General features: G+C 41.9%; 1 protein-coding gene across 1 annotated transcript in view; it reads left to right on the forward strand.

Moving 5' to 3' along the window:
• Positions 1-15,843, forward strand: part of LOC109923326 (sodium/calcium exchanger 3-like) — a 314,148-nt gene that overhangs the window by 38,393 nt on the left and 259,912 nt on the right. The window contains exon 2 of the mRNA XM_048618407.1: positions 3,504-3,825. The gene's annotated coding sequence lies outside the window, so the exon portion shown is untranslated. The remainder of the gene's footprint in view (positions 1-3,503; positions 3,826-15,843) is intronic.

Below are 15,843 nucleotides of genomic sequence, written 5' to 3' on the forward strand. Positions count from 1 at the left end.
AACTCAATTTAACTTCAGATTCTGGATTTTTTTTTCCCTAGCTGTGACCAAGTTTTATTTTGTGCTTACAACCAACACTAATATCTGTATATAGAAATGCTGGTTTGGAGAATCTCTAGCAACAGTTGTCCATAGGTACATTGACCCTAAAGCTACTTGCTCTTTATTTCTCAGTAAATTTCTTCAATTCTTACATGCTGTAACATTCTTTTATTTATATTTCTACCTAATAAGTTCTCAAATATACCTTTCTAGTTTAGCATCTAAGATTTCTTCATATTTCATTCTCCCAGTTCCTCCATCTCTGTTGCATCTGTTCCGATGATGCCAACTTCGACAAGGGCCTTCCAAAATGTCCACCTTCTTCCTCAACCAAGGTTTCCTCACCACTGTGGTTGACAGCCATGTCCAAACCATTTCCCACTTTTTGGTCCTCACCCCATCTCTGCCCTCCCACAATAGCTGGAGAATCCCCCTCATGCTCACCTACCATCCCACCAGCATTCACATTCAAAAGATCATTAGCTGCCATTTCCGCTGCTTCCAGCTGAATGCCAACAGCAGATACATATTCCCTTCCCTTCACTTGTCAGCCTTCCACAGGGACTGTTTCCTTCAGGGCACCCTTGTCCACTCCTTCTCTCAACATGTCCCCACACCTCCTTCCCATGCAATCATGGAAGGTGTAACACCTACCCATTTACTTCCTGTCTCCTCACTATCCAAGGCCTCAGACACACCTTCCAGGTGAAGCAGCGATTTCCTTGCATTTTACTCAATCTAGTCCATTGCATTTGTTGCTCTTAAAGTGATCTCTTTGACACTGGGGAGACAAAGCATTGACTGGGCAACACTTTGTAGAACATCTACATTCTGTCTGCAAAAATGACCCTGTGCTTCCCTGTTCCAGACTGGTGCCTTCTCACTAATGTCAGAAATGCGACATAGTTATGTTTTACATGAATCTCATTATACCGCATGGGAATCATGCCAATGGTATTCTGGTGAGTACCAGCTGCAGAAACATTCATGGCTCAGAAAGTTGCTCTCTCATGCACAGGAGCTGACAATGTATCTCACACATAGGTGGCACAGAGACCACTGCATAGATGTGTGCTGCTTTCAGTGTATTCATTCTGAACATTAAATGCACCAGATATTTCCCAAGTGGGGACGACACAGACAGAATGTTATTTAAATGTAAATTAACTGAAGGCAGTTGCAAACTAACTTAACTCTATGCCACTGATGTCAACAGCTATCAGCATGGGTTGCTCTCCTGCTCTCCAGTGCAATATTCTTGATATTTTCTGTGATAGAAGAACCTCCAAGGTTTTTCTTACACATGGAAAATGTCGCTGGAATGGAACTCATCATTCTTCCCTGTATTCCCTCTTGTAACTGGCAGGTTAGCGTGATGCAACATGTACTGCCATGATTTCAGAGCAGGGTTTAGTATGGGATTGGAGAAAGTAATGAAGCCATAGAGCAAGGGCAAGGTTCAGGATCAGCCAGTAGGGTGAAATACCTTTTGAAAGTTCACATCTACGTCTTCTATGCTCCATTCATCAACCCTCTCTGTGACTTCAAGAGTTTACGTTTCTCAAATCTTTGTTGACTATTCCTTAGTAACTCATTCTTTAACTCATTTAAGTTTGTCCTTGGAAATGGTCTCTTATGGTTTTCTATCTTTAACATCAAACTGATTGCTCTGTATTTAACAGTTTTATCCCTCTCCAGTCTTTTGAACAGGGATGTAACATTTGCAAGATTTGCAATCTTCCAGACCTTTAGTGCCACTTCCATTGAAAGATTGTAGTAAGTGCTCTGCTATTTTCATCTTTGCTTCCCCCAGAAGCTTAGGATGCATTCTTTCTAGATCATAGAATCCCTACAGTGTGGAAACAGGCCCTTCAGCCCAACAAGTCTGGTCCAGGAGACTTGTTAACATTGAGTGAAGCTGACAATTTCATACCTCCTGGCTATCTATGTTTCTCCTATCCAATACTTCTATTTCCTGTTCCTTTTCTGCAAGGTTAGATTTATCGTCTTGTTTTGTGAAGACAGATACAAATAATTCATTCAGTGTTACAAACATACCCTATATCACCTTAAGTTTTCCATATTGTTTTGTTTTTCTTTTCCTAATTGGCTCCACTATTCATTTAACTATGCCATTTCTTTTTATATGTTAGTACTATATTTTGGCATTCCTTTATATTATACACTGATCTAAGGGGGTTTTAAATTAATTTGTGGTAGTCTCATAACCACCATATTCTAGATTTGCGAATTGAATTAAATTCTGCCAATTCCTATGGTAGGATTTGAATCAATTTTTCAGACCATTAGCCAGGCATCTTGATGATTAATCCAGTGACATTTCCACTACACAACCATCTTTCCCAGAAAATGTGTAATTTCAGATTACTACCTGTTCTACTCATCTCCCATTTCCTTTGCGCTGCTGTATCTTCAGCTGTGTAGTCCTTAAACTCTGGAATACTCTCATAGTAATAAAGCATGGAAACAGATCCTTCAGTCCAACTAGTCCATGGTCCTAACTAAACTAGTCCCACTTGTTTGCATCTGGCCCATATCCCTTCAAACCTTTCCTATTCCTGTACGTATCCAACTCTTCCTAAAGCTTTCACTTTCTCTCTCCTCCTTTATGGTATGCCTCTTTGATAGGCTTTTCGTCACTTATCCTGATCTTTCTTTCCTCTCTTTATTCTCCATATCATGGGATGTGGGCACTTGGTGTACATTCCAAGTTGCCATCAAACTGAGTGGCTTGTTAGACCATTTACTTGCATAAACCATCTGTAGTGCCAGATCAGGTACGGATGACAGATTCCTTTGTGAATTTCACTGCTGAAACAAATGGAGTTTGTTTTTAAATGAAAGTAGATGATTGCTTTATGGCACCATTACTGAGACTAGCTTTCAACTTTGGCTGTCTATTGGGATTTGAACTCATGTCCCCAGAGTATTAGCCTAGGACCTGTAGATTACTAATCCAGTGATATTACCATTATGCCATGTCTCCCCATCACATTTCTCTATGTGGCTTGGTGTCAAATTCTTTGCCTGATGATGGTCACATGACACAGTGGGCCAAATGACCTCCTTCTGTACCCTGGGAATTCTGTGATTCTTCAGCTGATTTGTACTGTTAAATTTACTGTGTAAATGCTGGTTGTTCTTGTATCAATTAATCAAAAACTGCAGTGTTTCACCGGCTAAACAGGGACTAATCAAGAGAGGCAATGCTACAATGTGTGACTGATGTTGAGGAAATCTTCAGTTGTGAAATAGCCACAAACAGAACAGCTGATGCTGCCTATATGTTAGGTTTTATGGTACCTTTAAGCTGTCATTTCTTTCTGTGCAGTCAATTAATAATTTCACAGCACCACCAGTTCTCCGTTTTTCACAACATGCTGCATTTTCTGACATCATCACTCCTGCAAGCTGCGTGCTAAAGCTTGTCTTTTTCACAGCAGGTTCTCTGGGAGATTCCCGAGGTTTCACGGAATCCCGCTGCAGCTCGAGGTTCCCAGGATTTTTTCTGTCTCACTGGCCAGGCTGGCTGATTTAATGGGATTTCTCTGAGTTTAATGAAGGCTGCAGCATCAGGAATTCCCCAATCTCATCGAGTCAGCTCCTTCAAGCAAGCTGAGATGTATTAGCTTCAGCAGTTGATGCAGCAGTGTCGAGTCTGAGTCGGCTGAGCAAATCTTGGGATCTCCCTTCTTGCCAGGAAGTCCCAGCGTCAGGAGTTGCCCCCAGCAACCCCAGGTCGTCGTGGGCTTCCCAGTAATTGTGAGTAAGCTGATTAACTGTAAGTGTGAAACGAGGAGGAAAAGCAGTACAACAGAAAAATATTAAGCTCCTTCCTCCGACACGAGGGAGCTCTAGTGTTATGTGAGCGTTGAATCTTTAATTATAAAATGACAACCATTGCAACGGTGGGGGAAATTAGAAAATTGCAGCAGCTGTTGCTGAGTGTGATCCAACAAAATGGCAGGCATGTCTACCTGTTAGCTTGTTCCCATAACCGAAACTGGGACGTGATGTGGACTCCTGGCATTTTTTTTCAGTAAACAAAATGGTGGGGGTTGAAGAAAATTTGAGACCTGCAACACCCCTCAGGGGGTCTAGAAAAGTGTGTGAGCAGTTTGATCGAATCTAACAGTTCTTTGTGTACTTGTTCAATACCGATGAGAGCTTCCCATACTATTGAACCCCATTGCCCCAATCCTTTGAAAGATCAGCTGACTTTGGATGTTGGTCTTGCACCAATTCCTGTTCAGTCAGGGACTGCATCCTGCTCTGATGGAGCTTGTTAGTCCTGTCTGATTTAAGATACAGTCTGATTTGATGCATGAGTTGCCTAGAAATTTCTAGCTTGTGCATGAAGACCTAGAATGGTTTTGATGCACTTCAGTTCCAGGTTTCATGGACCGAGGGCTGCTGGGAATGAATGCCAGGGAGCGCTGTTAGATGCACCCGAGCTGGGTGATGCTTTCTTTCAGCTCGGCCCTCTGCTGTATCTGGGGAATTTAACCCTATATGCAGGTTACGGTGTGGTGGTGAAGGAGAAGGTACAGATGGGACATGAGTGGATCAGCTGTTAACTACCCCCAAAAGGAAAATTCGATGGGAACAAGAAAGGACTGGTCATCTGATATAGTTTGTTAAATTTCAGTCCCCTGGTGTCCAAATTATTGAATCAATTTCCTTGTCAGAATTCCTGAAAATAAGTTCCTTACCCCCTTTGTTAGCTGCATCTGAACTTCATCCCTACATTGATTAAAAATTGACCGAATTCTGCACCCCTGTTCCCTATCAATTCTCTCCCAGTTATCCAACCCACCCACCCCTGTCTCGGACTCATCCCTACCCCAAACCATACCGACATCTTAACTCTCACTTCTATCCAAATCTCCGTCCCAATCCCTGCATCCCTATTTTAATCCCCTAACCCAGTCTACACTACATCCCATCACAATCTTGAGCCATGTCATGAATCTCACTCCTATTCTGAATCCTGTGCCCATCCTGATGTCTCAACTGATTCTCTCCAATGAGATACATTTGAAATGCAGTCGCTAACACAGTGTTGAAAGCAGCCACTTTTTGTGCACAAACAGATCCCACAAATAGCCACTTAGTATCTTTGCCTTAATGTTTATAGCCTTTCTCACTGCCTTGTGGATATAAGCTCGATCCTTTGGTGCTTTCATTGTTGGGGGTGGCAAAGGACATTGCCCTATGTGAGCAAGGGCACGGTTGCATTTATGGAGCCTGTGTTGGGATGTTGGCCTGTCCCACGAGATTGTGGTGATAATAACAGCAGAGGAACTAATCGGTGAAACATGCCCCCACTGGGATTGTCCTGACACAGCCAGAGACTGGGACAGGCTGTGTTTGGGGATACAGAGAAGGTGGAGCTGAGGTTTTGAGTGGGGTTATGATGTAGGTTGTGATTTCAGGCATTGGAATTATAGGTTTCTGCAGGAGGGCTTTTGTCTGCCTGGATTGGGAACCTCTTTGAAGCTTTTGGGCATCAATAACAACAATATGCCTTCATATAATACCTTTAACACAGAAAAAGGGCTGGCTAACCTTTTTACATGGAGAGGGCACATGTAAATTTTTTTCCTCTTGGGGGCCAGTGTGCAAATTTCACAAAGATGTGAGTTGCCACAACAGTAAACCTGAACTTTGTCAAAAAAAGTCAAAAGTAATAAGTTGATAATTTAAGTGATGAATTAATTGAAATGTCCATTAAAAAGTGCCAAGCAACAAAGCTAAATAGCAAAGCGAATTTTTGTTGGTTTGGTTAAGAAGCAAAACTAGAGAGAGAAAGAACATCAGCCCAAATTCCTGATCACCAGGGAAGGGGAGACAACTGGGGTTGAGTGTAGATTGTAATGTTGACCTACAGTTTCCTCTGGTGGGGAAAACTCCAGCTGGCCTTGGCAGAATTCACATGATACAGTGGAGGACTGCGTGGGATTTCACCTGACAACCTGCTTTTCCTCTCTCCCTCTTCTACACTCTTATCCCTTTCCCTCTTTCGCCCCTTTCTCTCTCTCCCCTCACCCCCACCTTTGCTCCTCCCCTTGGTCTCTTACTGCTCTCATTCTGTCTTACTCTGCCTCCTTTAACTTCGAGAAAATAATCCATGAGGATCTGTGATCAAAACATTTCCATCAGCAATACCATACCAGCAAACATTTTGCATTGAAATAAAATGGCGAAGTTTTGTTTTCTCTGGAGAAATGCAGTTTGTTAAGAGTAGATTTATTTTTAAAAATGAAATAAAGAAATAACTAGAAGACTGACCTAATGGCCTGACTATCCCTCCCTCCCTTGCAATCATGGCCTGACTTGCAGTTCCCCTGCACCATTTGATTCTCAGTGACTTCTCCCCATGGTGTGACTCCCAACTCCTTCCTAAACCAGTGTCTGAAAGCCTCCTAATCCCAGACATGCTTCACAGTCTCACACTACAGCTCCAGACCTCAGGCTGCTCCTCCAATTAGACTGGTTCTCTCTTGCACTCCTGCATTTGTTGCTGATAAGCTCACCAGTAAGCCTGCAGTGTCTCGCAAAATCTTTCACTTATACTTACCTGTATTTGAACATCAGCTGTATGAATGAGCTGTAAATTTGTTGAGCAGTAAAGCAGATGTTGGGCTGTTTAAAATGCTCTGGCAGGCTGTAAGTGGCCATGGTTTAGGCACCCATAGAATAAAATATTTCAAGGCATTTTATGGTAGTGTTAACAAAATATTGATACTGAACCACATAAGGAGATATTTTCACAAGTCGCTAATAGCGTGATTAAATGGGTAAGTATTAAGGTATGCCTTTAAGGAAGAGAGAGGCAGAAACGTTTTGGAGGGAACATCAGAGCTCAAGGCCTACAAAGCTGAAGACACGATGCCAATGGAGTTGTGAAAGAAACTGAGGTGTGCAAGAGGCTGGAAATAAAGAAGCGCTGGAGTCACGGAAGGTTGTAGAGCTGGAAACAGGACTAGAACCTGCTTATAATCAATTATGTTGCTGACTGTTGTTGGAACAGCCTGCATAAAACCATGACATAAAATCCTTTTCCCTGCATTGTTTTTGGTCAACATTAGAATTACCATTTTACAATGGTGTATCTTGACATACAGGAAGAACAGAAGAGTGTTTGGATGAATACACCTAACCTTTAGCAAACATTTCACACAGTGAGATGGGTAATTGTATTTTATAGACTGCTGAGAATATTTGAAGTACTTGCCTGTTATTTTAACCATGAGTGGATAGCAAGAAGATTTCAATTAAAAGTGGCAAAGAGAGAAAATGGCTGTCTGGTGAATAACATGAAGAAAGAACTTGGTATTTACAACACACTATGTATGACCTCAGAATGTCTAAGCATCTCACAACCAGTTTAGGTTATTTTGTAGCATAGTCAATGTTGTCAAGCAGATAACATATGGCAGCTATGACCTCTACACAGTTTTAATTGTCAACCTCTTTACATGGTTATGACACTTCTATTAAATTTGTGGGCAATGTGAGTGTTTACTGTCCATCCCTAATTGCCCAGACAACACTTAAAGGTCAACCATGAAAGTCTGGAATACATCTGGGCCAGACTGGGTAAGGTTTCCTTCTCTAAAAGGTATTAGTGAATCAGATGGATTTTTACAAAAATCAGCAGTGATTATATGGTTGCCATTAAACTCACTTTTGTTAAATTCCAGATTTATGTTGTATTCAAATTTCACTATTTGCCATGGTAGGATTTGAACCAAGTCCCCAGAATATTGTGCTAGGGCTCTGGATTACTAGTACATTATCTCTATGCCATCATCCCCACTCTGTACCCATCATGTCCTAAAATGAGACTTGAACCTGGCCCAGATTTTCTGGCCCAGAGGTAGGGATATTCCCATTTGGTCCCTGTATGCTGGTATTCAGAAACACCTCCATGATAATACAGAGATAGGGCACATACATGGCCAGGGGAGTTCAGAAACTGCTAGGATAACACAGAGACAGGATGGTGTAGATGCTGGGCAAAGAGACAGTGACAGGGCAGCGGAGACATCCCCAGGGCAGCACATGCAGTTCAAGAGCAGTACAGGTCTATAGAGAAACTCCCAACGCAGTATAGACATTTGTGGAGCAATGCAGACACTCACAGAGCAGAATGGTTACCCCTAGCACAGTTCAGACACTCCCAGGACTGTCCAGAGACATGGTAGTACACAAATTCCTTCCCTGAAATATTCTTAGCATATGTTTCTCTACTGCTCTGTGTTTTTTGATTTAATTTTCTGATTGAAATATGCACTCCAAGCCTTAGGCCGTTTGATAGGAGTGCAGCAATAGTCGTTGGGTCTGTGCCAGTGAGTTCTGTATAAAACAATGCTTGTGTAATCAAAAGAAATCCCGGAGGTTGTGTGGGTGTGATTTAATACATGTATTCCTTACTTAATGTACCGGAATTACAGTTTTTAAATCTTGTATTTGGCCTTTGCTGTTAAGCCTTGATTGAGCTGGCAGTGCTCTCATTAACAGGTTATGGCTTCAAGTTCCAATGCACATTGTACTTGCATGGTAGCCCCTCAGAACAAAGATGAAACTTGCTCAGGGCAAGAACCTATGCTTGGAGTTTCTTATCATGAGGCTGTTATACTGCATCTACCACATGGTACTGCTTGACCCAGATATGCCCATTCTTACTGCCTGCTGAAGGCAGACTGGAGGATTTGCAAGTTGATAATCAACCTGTTTGTCTGCATCACAACCACACTTTCCCTGGACATTAAGCCCTGGTACTCAAACTGAGAGCTTTTATCCCAGAGGTAGGGACACTAGCTATTAGACAACAAGAACCTCCCACTACTTGAGCACATTATCGGGGCAACTAAGGGAATGCTGCACTATTGGAGACACCTTCTGCCCTCTCAGGTGAACAAAGATACCAAAGGCTTGTTTAGAAGACTATGGGTTCTCTGGCCAATATTACTCCTTAAACAATATTGCTTTAAAAAGGCAATTTACCTGGTCATTATCACATTACTGTTAGTGAATCTTGCTGTGCATAAATTGCACATCCATGAGACCTCTGAAATGCTAATGGAGATAGTGAATGTGTTTGCTTCTGTGCATGTTAATTTACTTGGCATTTTCAACCTGTATTGCTCATTTGCAGCAATATGAAATGGAGGGCCAAATCCCTAAATATCTCCCTGCCACACAGTCACTCCACTGCTGTGCTTCTTATTTTCAGTTGAGCAGTGGAAGCTTTAAGTGCACTCCAAGGCAGTATGGGGCCTTTACAGAGCAGTAAAAGCACTGCTCAGTCAGTACAGCCACCTTCATGGCAACAAAAACACTCCCAAACCAGTATAGGTATTCCCGCACCCCAGTATAGATGCTGTAAGTGCAGATGCTCCAATATCAGTGCGGACATTATTGGGGTTGTACAAAATGGGCCACGAGAAACATTACCTTTACTTTTTCAGGCTCAGACACTATTCACTTCCCTCAATGTGATGTATCAAGATAGCAGAAAATGCAGCAAATACTCAGATGGTCTGGTAGTATTTGTGAAGGGAACCAGAGTCAACAAGTGGAATTTACATAGCTTGTCACTCCACTTGGCCAGGTTGTTTCCCTGAACCCCATCATGCCATTGACTGGCTCAGGGTGAGACATGACCAACCTCTGGGAGTATGTTCTGCCTCAGAAAGCTTTCAGCCATATGATTAGTCAGTAGCTCTCCAGTCCCAAAAGTGGCATCTTTCAGGGGTTGGGTCAGGGGAGGACCTGGGGGCGTGCAATGGGGAAAGGCTGCTCTCCATTTATAAGGGAAAGTATTTAGAATATTAAAAGGGAGTCAAAACAAGTGGAGTGAAAATCAGCCATTATCTTATTGGATGGTAGAGCAGGCTTAAAGAGTCTAATGGCCCCTTCTTGTGACTAAGGCAAGCATCATGAATAAATTAGATAGGTGGTCAAAGGAATGAGGAATAAATGGATTTGGGAACAAGGAGGGGACACAGAATTAGAATACTGCTTAAGATAGATGATAGATCCCAAAAGGGATTTGATAGGGTAAATGACAAGGTTTCAAATTATAATTTTTATGTAATGTCTTGTGTGGGATAATTCTAGACACCAACAAGAGCATATGTAATGCAAATGAAATGAAAAAGCAGTGTGGAATAGCAACTGTTTTGTTTTCAAAGTTTGATGATTGTGTGATGAAGGGAAGATTCAGGGAGTCAAGATAAGTCAGAGGGCAGCTTAAACAGTCTCAATTTAAACATTGAGGATGTAAGAAAGTGGAAGAGTGTGCTTGTAAATTAGGAGGCGTTTGAGGATTCACTGGAGTGTGGAACAAAGTAATATCAGTAAAAACAGAAACTCAAAAATTTGTGACAGACAGAAGCTCAGGGCTTGAAGTGAGAGTAGTGATAATGATCAGGTGAGCTTCACCTCACCCTAGATACAATGACTTATTGTTGAGATTCTGGTTGAATCTCAGGACTGCTTAACTGGGAGACATTTCTGTGAATCTTAATAAAACCAAGAATAAACTAATATACAGAAGTTAAGGAGGTTACAGTACATGTATTCTAAAAATGCGAAAAAAGATGGTTATTATTTTTTGACAGTTTTAAGTTATTGCCTAACCAGCTTTCTCCTAAAAATCAATCCTCTTTTTTAAGTGTGCTGCCATGAATTCTATTTAGGAGATGTTTGTAAGCAGGCATTGATCACTGTCTGCATCTCAGCCAAATCTTCATTTTCACAATAATCAACACAGAATGAAGATGAAACCTTTCTTGAGCAATGATGCTAAGAGGCTGGTTGTAAATAATTTTGAACCAGTGGAAAAAAAAATGAAGCAACAAGTGAAAATTGTTTCTGATTTGCTATCAGCCATCTTTTTTTTATCAAGATGAATCTCATCCACGGTGAGTTTTATAAGTTCACTGTGATCGTGGAGGTGGAGTGGTGAATGATGAAACATTGTGTTGAGAGACTAAAGCAAGGTCAGTCAAGGCACAGATTTAATGCTGAAAAAAAAACTCGCAGTAGAAGCTTTCTGTCTTGAACTTTAAAGACAGATGCAGCAATATCAAATTTCAAAGGGAGCAAGAATTTATACTGCATGAGGAAATGGTGCCAAATTGTTGCCAGGTTGACTCTGATTTGTCAAGGTGTTGCCATGGTGAACACACCAAGGAACAATTGTTCTCCACTCTTTTGGGTTAATTTATAAAAAGCCTGGACATGTTCCTAGTTCCTCTAGAGGATAGATCCCAATGGATAAATGTACGTAGGAGAGGCCATTAGGTGGTTGACTTGCCTGCTGCAGTCGATGATGGTGACGGGGCACATGAATGTGGCACTTTCATGCTGTGCCACTGAGTCATCATTTTGTGCATTCTGGCAGGCAGCCAGAGCAGGCACTGATGGTGGCCTGGATGGAGATTGGGTCCGGCTCTGTACAGAAATTTTAGGTCTTTGAGTAACCGAGAAAGAGCAAAATGAAATGGAAGCTACACATTTTTTGTCATCTTGTAAACACATTCAGTATTGGGAAGATGGTGGTGTAATGGAAATATCACTGTACTAATAATTCAGAGACTCAAGATAATGCTCTGGGGCACCCTGGCAGTTGGTAAAATTTATATTCAGTTAATAAAATCTGGACTATAAAGCAAGCAATTAGTAATGGTAGAATGACAACTATCATCATTCATTGGTGTAAAAATGCATCTGGTTCACTAAGACCTTCAGGGAAGGAAATCTGCCATCCTCACCCAGTATGTGCGGAGGAGATGTACTGGTAGTATCACCAAAGGTTACACCTTGGAAGAAAAGACTAAGGTGAGATTTAGCAGAGGCATTCAAAACTCTAAAAAGTTCTAATAGATTAAATAGGATTTCCACTAGTAGAAGGGTTAGTAAACAACAGACACAGAATTTAAGTTGACTGCTAAACAAATAGCTGAGAATTTTTTTAAGCTGCAAGTTACTGTGGTACAGAATTCACTGCCTGAGAGCGTGGCAGAATTGGATTCAATTGTAACTCAGAAGAGGTAAATAGATATATACTTCAATAGGAAACATTTGCAGTGCTGGGGGTGGGGGTCAGGAGGAGAGTGGGACTAATTGGATAATCCTCTCAAAGAACTGGCATGGCCACGAAAGGCTGTGTAATTTGATGTATTTGTTTCCCCTGGTTCAGTTGATAGGAATGTGAATTTTGTATTGTTATAAAACAAGGCTGAGTTTCTGTGCCTCTTCGCCAAGAATTAGTTCAATATGCAGTCAAATGCTTTCAGGCATTTTAAAGGTTAAATGAACCTGAACACATTAATAGCCAATGTTGAGGTTAAATAAGATGTGGTCATGAAAGATGCAGATGGTGCAACCTGTAAGCTTTAACCCTTCCAATGCCTTTCCTAGTTCACTCAGTATCCCGTGTTGCTGTCACAGATCACTGAAATCCCAGATGTCCTGTGTGCCATCCATACTTAAAGCAGGTAACAGCTGAAGCTGCAGGAAAAGATCTGACTTGTGGCACACACTATGAGATACCCTAATTCAACAAGATTTGGGCTTTTGAATGCAACAATTGATCAGAGCTGAGTGGAGGGTTACCATTGTCTTCAATGTCCCTACTGTTCATAGCATCTCATGATCAAATGAGAACAATTATGGGAGCTGGGTGCAAGCACTAGATTTTTAGATTTTAAACTAAATGGGTGATTTATAGAACCCTGGTAAGAATAGAAGAGATTTTGTGGCGTAGTAGTCGTATCCTTGCCTCTGAGCATAGAACTCTGGGTTTAATCTCCAACGAAAAGGTGTTCATAACATGGTCAGACAGGTTAATATTGACCTGTAAATCTTTCCAAAACACACACCAATGGTAAAAGCCATGATGTGAAGGTGCCAGTGTAGGACTGGAGTGGACAAAGTTAGAAGTTACACAACACCAAGTTATAGTCCAACAGGTTTATTTGAAATCACAAGCTTTCGGAGCGCTGCTCCTTTGTAAGGTGAAGTCCTGAGTGGTAAAAGCATGAGAGATTCCTGGTCGTCATGTGATGGAAAGAAACTGGGGCTCCCCTATCATTACTATCCAGAGCTCCAGGCTATACCATGCATGTAAACAGTGAATAGTTCCATAACAACTTGGATTCCTGGTGGTAGAGGGGTGCTCAGTTGATGCAAACAGCACAGGGGTCAGTCCCACTCCATGTGAGGTGGACTTGGAACCTGTCTCCCTGCTCTAACCACAGTGGAGTATGTGGTGCTGTGGGTCAGATCAGCTTTGGGCACAGAATTAAATGAGATAACATAGGAACAGGAGTAGGCCATTCAGCCCATCAAGCCTCTCCCTCCTTTTGATAAGATCATGGCTGATCAAATACTCGAATTCCTTTTACCCACACAAACCCCATAACCCTGTACACCATTGATAATCAGATTCTATCTTAAACACACTCAAAGACTGTGCTTCCACAGCCCACTGTGGAGAGAATTCCAAAGGTTCACAACCCTCCGAGTAAAGAAAGCCCTCCCCATCTACCCTAAGAAACAATTCCATTAGTTTTAAGCTGTGCCCTGGTTCTACATTCCCCCACTACCTACATTTATCCTGTTTATCCTTTTAAGTATTTCATAATTTTCAATTAGATCATTGTTCATTCTTTGGAACTCTAGAGAATACAGGCCCAGTTTGCCCAATCTCTCTTCATAGCACAGTCCCGCCATCTGGGAACAAGTCAACCCCTCTATGGTAATAAAGATTTCCCTGAAATAAGGAGACCAAAGCTGCACATGTACTCCAGGTGCAGTCTAACAAAGTTCCTACATAACTGAAGCAAGGCTTCACTGCTCCTGTACTCAAATCCTCTTGCAATAAAAGCTAACATTCTATTAGCCTTTCTAATAGCTTGCTGCACCTGCATGTTAGCCTTCAGTGACTTACTGACAAGGTCCCTTTGTACACATACATTTTCTGACCTATTACCATTAGAAAAAAAACTTTGCACATCTGTCCCTTCTACCAAAGTGGATAACCTCATATTTTTCCATATTATATTCCATCTGCCATGGTCTTGCCCATTCACTAAGCCTGTACAAATCCTCCTAAAGCAGCTTTACATCTTACTCACAACTCACATTCCCACTTAGCTTTGTACAGCCTGCAAATTTGGAAATATTACATTTAGTCCCCACCTCCAAAGTACTTATATATTCTTAACAGCTGGGATCCAAGTACTGGTCCTTGCAGTACCCCATTAGTCACAGCCTGCCCACATGAGAAAGACCCATTTATTCCTATTCTCTGTTTACTATCTGTTAGCCAATCCTTAATCCATGTCAGTATATTACCTCCTTTTTGATTTTGACAACCAGCTCCTGAGGGACTTTACCAAAAGTCTTCTGAAAATCTAAATATATTACGCCTATCAACTCTTGGGTGGCACGGTAGCTCAGTGGTTAGCACTGCTGCCTCACAGTGCCAGGGACCTGGGTTCAATTCCACCCTTGGGTGACTGTCTGTGTGGAGTTTGCATGTTCTCCTTGTGTCTGCATGGATTTCCTCTGGGTGCTCGGATTTCCTCCCACAGTCCAAAGATGTGCAGGCTAGATGGATTGGCCATGCTAAATTGCCCTTAGTGTTCAGGGATGTGTAGATTAGGAGGGTTCTAGGGGGTTGGGTCTGGGGTGGGGGGGATGCTCTGAGGGTTTGTGTGGACTTGTTGGGCCAAAGGGCCTGTTTCCACACTGTAGGGATTCTATGATAGTAACTCTCATATCAAATTTGTTAGCAATATCCTTGAGAGTTCCAATGAATTTGTTAATCACAATTTTCCCTTTGCATATTCATGCTGACTATGCCCAATCAGATCATTATTATCCAAGTATCTATTTAATACATCTGATTTAATAGATTCTAGCATCTTCCCTACAACTGACATAAGGCTAACAGTCTGGAGTTCCCAGTTTCTCTCACTCCCTTCTTAAATAGAGGGTTGACATTTGCTATCTTCCAACCTGCAGGAAACATTCCAAAATCCATAGAATTCTGTAAGGTAATCACCAATGCGCTGACTATCTCTATATCTGCCTCCTTCAACAGTCTGGGATGTAGAACATCAGTCCTGGAATTTAACAACTTGCAGCCACATTTGTTTTTTCAGTGCTATCTTCCAATCTGCTTCAACTCCTAATACTTCCAAGTCACTTCAGAGGCTAGGAATCCTGCATCAAGTAACTCCCCTCCCGATTCTCCATAGCTTGTCCAACAGCTACAAGGCAAAAGCCAGGAGTGTGATAGAATACTCCTTATTTGCCTGGATGAGTGCAGCTACAACAACACTCAAGAAGCTTGACACCATCCAGGACAAAGCAGTCCACTACACTGGCACTATATCCACAAACACCCACCCCCTCCACTGATGCTCAGTAGCAGAAATGCGTATTATCTACAAGATGTACTGCAGAAATTCTCAAAGGCTCCTCAGATTGTACTTTCCAAATGCACAGCCACTTCCATCTCGAAGGACAGGGCTAGAAGATAAATGGAAACACCACCACCTGCAAGTTCCAAACCACTCACCATCCTGACTTAGAAACATATCATCATACCTTTACTGTCGCTGGGTCAAAATCTTAGAATTCTCCCCCTAACAGAATTGTGGGGCTATCTGCAGCACATGGATTACAGCAGTTCAAGAAAGCAGGTCACCACTGCGTTCTTAAGGGCAACTAGGGATGGGCCAGCAGTGATAACCG

This window comes from Rhincodon typus, chromosome 39, assembly GCF_021869965.1.
Source record: "Rhincodon typus isolate 14 chromosome 39, sRhiTyp1.1, whole genome shotgun sequence".
In the NCBI taxonomy this organism is placed as follows: Eukaryota; Metazoa; Chordata; class Chondrichthyes; order Orectolobiformes; family Rhincodontidae; genus Rhincodon; species Rhincodon typus.